Genomic DNA, 9,826 nt, shown 5'->3' with positions numbered 1-9,826 from the left:
GCAGTACCATTATCCCCATTTTATAGACAGGAAGCTGAGGCACAGTGGCCTGGATTCACAAAGAGACTTAGGCATCGCAACACTGAGTGTCGCAGCAGCTAATTTTTCAACGGCTAGAAAATGACAGGAACAACGCTGATCCACAAAACCCGCGCTGGGCATCTAGGCTCCCTATACAACGCCTGGGGGGAGAGAGGCACCTTAGAATGAGGTCCACAAATGCCAGGATGCTAGGAGGGGAGCCCTGTAAGCTAGCTAATGAGAAATGACGAAGGATGTGGGGGGTACTAAACCCTGCTACTCTCAGGAAGATAGATGCCTATCTCTGTTTAGCAATCCACAAACAGGAACCTGTCACCTGGAGTCAGACAGCTTTGGTGCCTAAGTGCTTTCTTTTGGGAATGAGTTAGGCATGTGCCTCACTCCACGCAAAATGGTCAGTGGGGGGTGCCCAGTGGTTACAGCACTCCCCTAGGATGTGGGTGACTCAAGTTCAACTCCCCCCATTATGCCAGAGCGGGGGGAAGGGATTTGAATGGGGGGTGGGGATCTCCCACTTCTGAGGAGAGTGCTCTAACTACGGAGCCATGGGATGTTGGGCAGGGGAAGGGCTCAGTCTCTCCTGCTGAAGTTGTTCCACTGTGGAAAAATAATGAAAGAGAGAGTGATTGGAGCAGGGGAGCTGGACCCTGTGTCTCTCACCTTGTAGGTAGTAGTTTCTCTCTCATACACAAAATGAGAATGACTTCGTAGACCAGTGCTTAGGGAACCCATATGGGAGGTAGGAGATCCTGGATCCCATCCCCTGCTCTGGTCACTTTCATTTTTTAATCCACAGTGGCACAGCTTCAACAGGAGAGACTAAAGGAGGCCCACATCATAATATCCAACAGCTCAGTGGTCAGAACACCCTCCTGAGAGGTGGGAGACCCCAGTTCCAATTCTCTCTCCCTCTGTGGCAGGGAAGGAAGAAACTGAACCTGGCTCTCCCACATCCTAAGTAAGTGCTCTACTTACTGGGCTAAGGTTGTAAGGTGGCCCCCTCCTCCTTCTCCAGCCAGATTTTGAATGGGACTGGATATGATAGGCAGCCCCTGAGTGCACCTACTGGATCAGGACCCACACATGACTTAGGTAGGGCCAAGCACCTGCCTTACCTCAGGTTTTTGACTTGCTCTCTGGTTTTGGGGAGGCGATATGTGTCTAGGTGTGTAGAGGAAAGCAGCAATGCATATGCCGATAGGCACAAATATAGACATCAAAGGAACTTTTAGTCTGCAACCTTAGGAGTTCAGTGGGAGTTCAACCTGCAGAGTTCAGTGGGAGTTTTGTGGATTGCAGTAGAGCCAAAACTGGGACTTAGGCACCTAAAGCCAAGACTTCAGTGCCTAAGGACCTTAGTGGATCTGGGCCAGAGAGAGTGAGTTGCCCAAGATTAGAGGTGGCCAAACATTCATAATCAATTAAATTTAAAAAAAAAGTTAAGGGGCAAAATGTTACAAATCTGTTTTGACTAGCTCTACTGCCCAAGGACACACAAAGTCTGTGTCATAGCCAGGACCTCTTGAGTCCCCATCCACTGGCTTAACCTCAGAACCATCCTTCTGCCTTACGCCCATAAGTAAGTTAAACAGATGTGAAATTCACTCCTCTGCAGATGCTTAGCAGAATGCCCCAGCACCTCTATTAACCCTATGGGCTTAAGTGGCATATAGGTCTCTTTGCTGGCCCTTTGCATGGGGGTAGGAAGCAAATGACATGGTACCTGCTATGGATTTAGTTTTTCTTCATTTGAATCACTTTTCTGAGACCAGCCAATCCAAAGTCACATCACTTAGTTTCCATCTGTTACATTTTTGGTAAGAAAATATTGGTGTCGTCATGACTTTTCCCAACACCTAGTTAAGGACATGGTGAAGAACAGTTTTCCAGAGTTAAGGTGAAAAGGTTTTAAGGCATTTCACATGGCATGCATGGTATCTGTTGGCAACCTGCACCCAGAAGAGTTTATACACACACTGCAGGGGAAACAGGGTGTCTCTGTCCCCAGAGTCTTCCCAGAATGGTGGGGACCCTGCATCACCCTCTTTGAAAGGAACCAGGGAGGATATCCTGCTCCATTATATCTCCATCTCTCCCTCCTGACAACAAAATAAAAAGGGGTAGAGGCAGGCAGGTGACTACCACTCCACTCCCCAGTGGGAGTAGAGGAGGCAGCTGATTTCAACCCAGCCAGGCTGAGGCTGAGGGGTTTGAAGAGCAGGAGGGGGATCAGGGCTGTGGCAGGAAGTTGGGGCACAGGAGGGAGTACAGGGTTCAGGATCCGGGCAGCGCTTACGGCAGGTGTCTCTCAGAAGCAACAGCATGTCCCCACTCTGGCTGCTAAGCGGAGGTGTGGCCAGGTTGCTCTGCACGCTGCTCCAACTGCAAGCACCGCCTCCGCAGCTCCCATTGGCCACAGTTCCCAGCCAATGGGAACTGCAGAGCCGGTGCTTGGGCAGTGCATAGAGCCTCCTGGCTGCCCTAATACCTAGGAGTTGGAGGAGGGACATGCCACTGCTTCTGGCAGCCATGCAGAGCCTGCAGGGAGCCCGCAGGGAGCCTGCCTTAGCCTCACTCTGCTGCCGACCAGACTTTTAATGGCCCAGTCCATGGTGCTGACCAGGTCTTTTCAACCAGGCATTCCAGTCAAAACTGGATGCTTGGCAACCTTAGCCCCACTCGCACCAATCTGTCTGCCCAGGCTGGGAGGTTTGCTCTGAGTTGCAATATACTTGTGCTCTCAGGGGGTAGTACAGGTTGAAGCTCAAGTGCTGCTGACATTTGAGTTAGTAATGCTGTGGGGATGCAGCTATAGGCTACAGTTCAAACTAGGAAAACTCCTCATCTGCTAATCCAATCCAATCCAATCACTCTGTTGTTTTGCACTGTGGTCACTCTTACTTGTTCTAGGGTCACTTGAGTGGAGTAACTAAAATTAACAGTGTCAGTGAAAACCACCCCTTAGACTGCCACTGCTATTAGAAGCAGCAGTGGCCCAACTGTCTTCAATGTAAAAGGTAACTTCTGAAGACGTGAAAAAGGGAGAAAGTCCCATAAAAGCTCAAGTCGATACGCTTCAACCATTACTCTTTAACCGTGGACAGTCAATAAAGACAAAGCGTGAAGCCACTGTTACCAATCATACTGTGGATTATTTAAAAGAATTTAGGAGCCCAGATTTTCAAACTGGCCCAACTTTGTAACCCTGGTGAACGGTGTTTGTAATTTTATACCTGAAAAAAATTCATGACTAAACTTGGGCAGGCAACACTGTGCCCTCAAAGCTGGAGTTCTGGTTTGAAAAATCAGGCCTTAGAAATTTAATTTGCTTTTTTGCCATTTATCCCATTGGTTTACTTTGCTGGTAAATCCCTCATCATGGACAGGGAAAGTGGATGAGTTAGTTTTATCATCTATTTATGGTCAGTTTTAGTTTCTAGTCAGTTTCCCTTTGGGTGAAATTCATTCCTGTGCAGATGGCAGAACGAGGCCTGTGCACCAATTAACATGTATTTACGCCTTATTTTGATGAGTTAAGTGGTACACAGCGGTGCACAGGCTGCCTGCTGGCCATCGAGGGTGAATTTCACTCTAGATAGGAGATATAATCTAGAAAGAATAAAAAAAGCTTCATAAAGCAAAGTTACCTTTTTCCTTAACATATATGTGATGGGTTTATTTTTCCCATGTCATCTATGATCTTGAGCTATTTACTTATAAGATGTATAACTATTTATATATAAAGTTTTCCAATAAACATACATAAACGAACATCCAAAAATCATCAAGCCATGAAATCTGTTTCTGTCAATTGGCAGAAGGGTACACAGAGAGGGCTGACCTCCAACACTTGATGATCACATTATCCCTGGCTAAGAAAAACAATGAACCAACTTTATCTCTGACTGACACACACACACACACACACACACACACACACACACACACACACACACACAAATGGCATCACTATTCAAATGTGAGTAAATGTTTGTAGAACAATGTAGCAAAGCTGTCACTCCCTCCAAATGTCCACAAGGTGGTGCTATGTAATAAAATTTAGGAGCAGAGGCTCTTACACGGCTTGAGGATAGTCAGCAAACCGGATCCAGCCTTGCTTTTCAGTATCTATTGTATCCCTATGCCAAATAACTTAGTCGTACAAAAACTAATCCATCTTCTTTTTTCTTCTGCGAGTCACTCCTCCAGCAGCCTGTAGCAATTCTGTCCATCTTAGGACTCAGAGTTGGAAAAGACTGTAGTCCAGTCTCCTAGCCAATGAAAGATTGTTCCTTATTGAATGTCCCAAGCAATGGGGCTTCTACTACTTTCCTTATGATAGGATCCCACAGTTTAATAGATCTCAGTCTCAGCCTGGAGTCATCCAACACCAGGATATTGCTAAATTATATTTGTCAGAGATAACTTTTATCTCTGGGACTTATGAAATACTTCCAAAAAGCGACTTTGTTTACTTTGGAATGGACTAGATTGCATCAAATGGCAGGGATTTAATACAATGTTTTTCTGCCAATGATACCTCTCCTGCCGGCCCTCCCACCCCACCCCAACTTAATATGCAAGATGAACACTGGGCTCTTATCAATAGACTCAGGGATTAAGTCCATCTACACATTTCCAGCAAATGCACTTAATAAAGATTTGTTTGCCAGGGATGCGGCCTTTTTCCTTAGTTAAACAAATGAATCAGTTCTCTAGCAGAGGTGTAGTGATGCTGGGGAGATCTGGAGTGTCTCTCTGGCACCTGAAATACAGGGCAGTGGGTACTCCAGCACTTCAGAATTTCTCCCTCCCTGAGCTCACTGGCTCCCTCCATGGTTTGGGCTCCTCTCCAAAGCGTCCGTTGCTCAGTTGCCCTAGGAGATCCTGTGGGTGGGTGGGATCTGAGGAGCATAGGTGGTGGGTAAATAGGGCTAGAGGGGCTCAGCCCCTTCCCCAAATCTGAACCACCCTGCCACCCACATGCACAGCCCAGCTCGGCTGGCAAAGCCTCGCCTCTGGCCATGAAAGGCCCAGCCTCACACTGAGCTGCCTGACTGCCCAGCAGCAGGAAAGTCTATCTCTGAAAGCACATGTATACAGAGCAAAGAGGAGAGGGGAATTTTTGTGGGAGCCTCTACTTCAAATATTGTCTGGACATCACAGATTACGTTCCATTTTAATTTTCCCAGTAGAACCAAGACTATCAACTCACTTCGCAATATAACACTCCACTGGCCCAGTCGTGAACTCCTTGTGTCACTGCACCCCATATTCTTCACAGTAATATTATTAGGATCTGATTATGGCATAATTATGATGTATTTTATGCAAGATAAGTCATATGAGGTGTCATTGGAAAAGTTATGATTTACTGGATATGATTATCCTATTTGTATGCATGTATCATTTTTGTATTTGAAGTTAGGAATATTGACTATACATCTATATTACAAATGTGTTTACACCTGGGGAATGCCCACTAAGCAAAAGGCTCTCAGTCTAGATGGCTGGCTGGGAAGAGCTCATTTATGTTGAAGGGCCATTAGAGAAAACAATAGGCCTTAGAAGAACCTTATCTCCCACCTGGGGGCCTTCCTGAGGACACTGCAGACAGCCGACTGCTGTAACACTACAGGGACATGTGACCAGGTCACCTGGTGCTGGGCTCCATCTTAGGATATCAGTGTTTTCCACTGACTGGTGTGGGAACCAAGCTTTGAAACAAATGGTTCCCCTCATATGCAAAAGCTATTTAAGGCAGGGGAGTGACATCATCAATAATCTTCACTGACTCCCCACCCAAAGAGACTCCTGGAAACCCTGAGGAACAAAGGTTGAACTGGGGGAAGTGCTGGACCCAGGCTAAAGGGATATTTAGTCTGTGAATGGAACACCTGGGATTCCAAGCTGTAAACCAGTGCAGCTTGCCCTTTAAAAATCGGCAGCCCGCTTGTATTGTCAGTTTGGGTGAAGATTTGCTATTCATAGCCCATCTATGTAGTATATTAAGCTTACTTTGCCTGTTTTGTTTATTTGCTAGGTAATCTGCTTTGATCTGTTTGCTCTCACTTATAATCACTTAAAATCTATTTTGTGTAGTTAATACAATGATTTTATGTTTTAATCCAAACCAGTGTGCATTTGATTAAGAGATCTGGGGAAAATCTCAGCTTGGTTACCACAAGTGTGCATGGTCCTTTTCACATTGAGGGAGAGGCTGACTGGGTTAAACCCATATACTGGCCAGATTTGACCAGGTAGGATGGTACTGCTCTGGGGTCCTAGGCTGGGAGGCTGGTGGTTAGAGAGCCTGCATGTAACTGCAACTGGGTGTGTCCCTATCTGTGTGAATGCTGGTGAAAGTGCAAGCTTGGAGGGCTTTGCAACTTGGCACAGCAGCACAGTGTGAGAGGGAGCCCAGGCTGGTGGGTCAGAGGGCTCAGTGGTACCCCAGTTCCAGGTGGGAACCTGTCACACTCCTTACTCTGGCAAAGCCCTCACTGATGAGTTTTGCTAGAATTTGGTTGCGCTGATGGTTGTGGCCAGTCTCCAGAATCCTCCAATTCTCTTTAGGTTCTGTGCTCTATGGATCATGCTGCACAATGTCTACTAAATGCCAGATCATCTGTGAGACCAGTGACTCCTAAATCATGCAAATATCTCGTGTCAACAAGACATTAACAACATTAGGTAAGGATGCATGCTGTACTCATAAAAGAAAATGCTGCTCAGCAGAGCAAGGAGTCAAAGCCATCAGATAGAATTAAAGCTCTTTTATTAGTTTAAGTTGTTCTTCTCAGGCAACGCAATCTGGGGCACTCTTCATAGTTCTAATGAAATTCATAGAATAATCCAATTGGAACACTTAATGGCACCTGAGCCATTGGCAGTTCCTGACCTTGTGGCCTGGAGAAACACAGAGAAAAAATTGTGTTAACCTATCCTTTGGATACAATGGGCTCAATTTGCAAATGTCAGTGTCTAAATTGTATCTGTAAATCAGAAACTTGCCAACAGGCAATTGCATGCACAAAACAGCTAAATAAGCATGCAAATGGATACTTATAGCCCCATTTATTACTAATTACTATCTGTTGATGGAGTGCCAGCAATGTAGTAGGCAAGACAGACAAGAAGAAGAAAGTTCACTGCCTCAGGACTACAGCCTGCAGGCCTCATCCTGCAGGCTGTTCTGTGGAGGCAGAGCCCTGTGTCCATGTACAGCTCCAAGTGGCCTCATGCAGGCTGCACACAGGTTTGGGGGTCCATTTCTGCAGAACAGCTTGCAGGATCAGGGCCTAGCTGATCAACATTCCGATGAAGAGTAGGGACTGGGGTACAGCAGAGCGACAGAATGGTGGAGGCAGCCCTGGTCTTTTTGCTTCCACCTTTTTGTTGGGATTTTGTTTCGCATTCTTCGTCATCTCTTTTTATGAAGTCGTGTCTGAGAGAGATACACGGGGCTATCAACCCAATGGGAAAAGCCTCTTTAAGGAGGGACTCAGAGGAGGAGAGTGAGTGGAGGCTTGTCAAATGAGGGGAGTTCAGGCATAGCATGGCCAGGCAGAAAGAGCCAAGACCAGAGTGTTGACAAGGACAAAAGGGGGATCCATTTTCCTGGCTCAGCACTTTGATCTCCTTCCTTCCATCCCTCTCCGGGCTCCCCTTCTCCATAGCATCACTTTTAAGTCCCTTCCTGGCCTATCTCTATGCAACCTCTCCTATGCTATCAAGACATTATTATCAGGATACGTGCAATGAGCCCAGCCCTTTGATGGCGTTGTCATCAGCCAGGTGGTGAGCCAGTAGCTCGCCATCAAAATAAGTCAGTGGGCACTGGTCAAGGATGTGCAACAGTCTGAAGTTGACTGCAGCTGCACCATGGGTCATTAGAAAAACCCCATTTAAAGAGATTGGCTGCACAGCTGCCCTGTCCTGTTTGATACCGGTTCAGAGATGACCACAGGTGCCTTGGTCAATCAAAACCTGGTGGGCAGATGGTTGGTCAGTGACGAGCGAGTGATTAACGACTGCTTTCGCAGAGCACTCATTGTGCCAAGCAGATTCCACCGTTGTGTCCTGTGGTGGCATAAATGACCATAAAGAGTGTCTAAAAGGCAGGCAAGCTTCCGGGGATGGGGTGAGGGGGGTTGAAGAGGTCTGCATACAAAGGCAGGTCGCTATTCCCATGGATCATAGGCAACAGCATATGTTACCAAGTATTGGCAGCCATGGAAATGGAGTAGCCGATAAAGTCCCAGTAACAATAGGCATAACTTTGTTAAGCTCTACATCGACCAGCCTTGTGTGAGAGGACATGAATTCCTGTCTTTGCTCTGCAAATGATGCCAGGCTCCATTGCTCATTATTTAAATTTACCAATGAGCAGCTTCACTTTTTCTCATGCTGCCCCTTACGCATGTAAGAAGCATCTCATAAACATCCGCAAAGTCACCTCATTGGCCGCCTTCAAATCCCTCCTGAAAATACCTCTGCCACTGTGCCTACAAACATCAGTTAGACTGCTGGTGTGCTGAGACCACTGCCTGTCACACTGACCAATATTCTCACGGTTTCCTAGTACACCCTGTCGGTCAGTTGGTAGCCATCTGTCGTCTCTTGTTTTATACTTAGACTGTAAACTTTTTGGGTCAAAGACCTCTCTTTCTGTGTTTGTACAGCACCTAGCACAACGGGGACCTGGTCTGTAACTGGGGCTTCCAGTCCACAATGGGGATCCCAGCCACTACAGTAATACAAATAATAATGAAGGAGGGCAGTGAGACATGTGGCTTGGGTAGAGTGGAGAAGGAAAAGGAGTTTAAAAGCTCTTGAAGATTTGCTAGTATAATTTCAGTATTATTCTGTATGGAACAATTCTGCTTTGACCAAGGTGACTTACTAGATTCTCCCCCCCACTAGATCTATTTGGTGCGGAAACATCAACCAGGAAGGTTAAAGGGCTCAGTGCCTGAGATTTAAAGCATCCATTTGTTGGATATATAAATGAATGGGCTAAGCATTGGAGCATTTGTTGGGGGGCTATTATAGCTGTTGGCTAATAGGGTGGAATTTGATTTTTCACAGAAGTCTGTGCAGATGATTTTCTTGGAAGAGATTCTGAAGCGTCTGCCTGTCCAGCATATGGGACATGATGTCCCTGCAGTGTCTGATTAATCCCTTGCCAGGCAGCAGCATTGGGACTGAAAGTGGAAGCTTGTGGCTCTTCGATGAATGTTTTCAGTGCTAGCATGAAAGAGTCAGAATAAGAAGCAATGGCACATTCATATTAGAGACAGACTCAAACTGAAGCCCCCAGATGTGAATATCATTGAGCTTTGGAGTATTTGAAATCCAAACATGGATCCAGATCTAAAATTCAACAATGGTCGCTGTCATTAGGGTCAAATAAAAACTTCATAGCCAGAAACCATCAAGCTGAGTTGTTCAAATTTCAGGCCCAGACTTTCTGACCGAGGCACATCTGTATTAACAGCTGGGAATAATGTGATGAAACTGAGCAAAGGAAAACTTCCTCCCAGTGTTATCTGTGAAAACATGGAATAATCTCAAAAGGGAAATGATGGAAGCCAAACCACTTTAATTATATAAAACTTGTCTGGTCAAAGCACTGTGAGATAAACCACAGGTAAGAATCCAGCTTGTGTAGGGGCAGAAATGGGGCTGGGACTAGAAGATTAAGAAATATTCTCCATATCAAGTTTCTATGAATCTGTGAATAGCTCATTCTGAAGCAAGATGCTGACCCTTCCCATCTATT

General features: G+C 46.0%; 1 long non-coding RNA gene across 1 annotated transcript; it reads left to right on the top strand.

The window, feature by feature from the left end:
* Window positions 1-5,849: 5,849 nt before the first annotated feature.
* Window positions 5,850-9,565, top strand: LOC120402446. The gene is made up of 3 exons (XR_005597239.1): window positions 5,850-6,085; window positions 6,619-6,735; window positions 9,133-9,565. It is a non-coding gene; the product is annotated as an uncharacterized LOC120402446 (long non-coding RNA).
* Window positions 9,566-9,826: the final 261 nt, after the last annotated feature.

The sequence above is a fragment of the Mauremys reevesii genome, linkage group 3 (assembly GCF_016161935.1).
Source record: "Mauremys reevesii isolate NIE-2019 linkage group 3, ASM1616193v1, whole genome shotgun sequence".
Classification (NCBI taxonomy): domain Eukaryota; kingdom Metazoa; phylum Chordata; order Testudines; family Geoemydidae; genus Mauremys; species Mauremys reevesii.
Note: the sequence above shows the minus strand (reverse complement) of the source record. Positions and strands in the feature narration are given on the sequence as shown.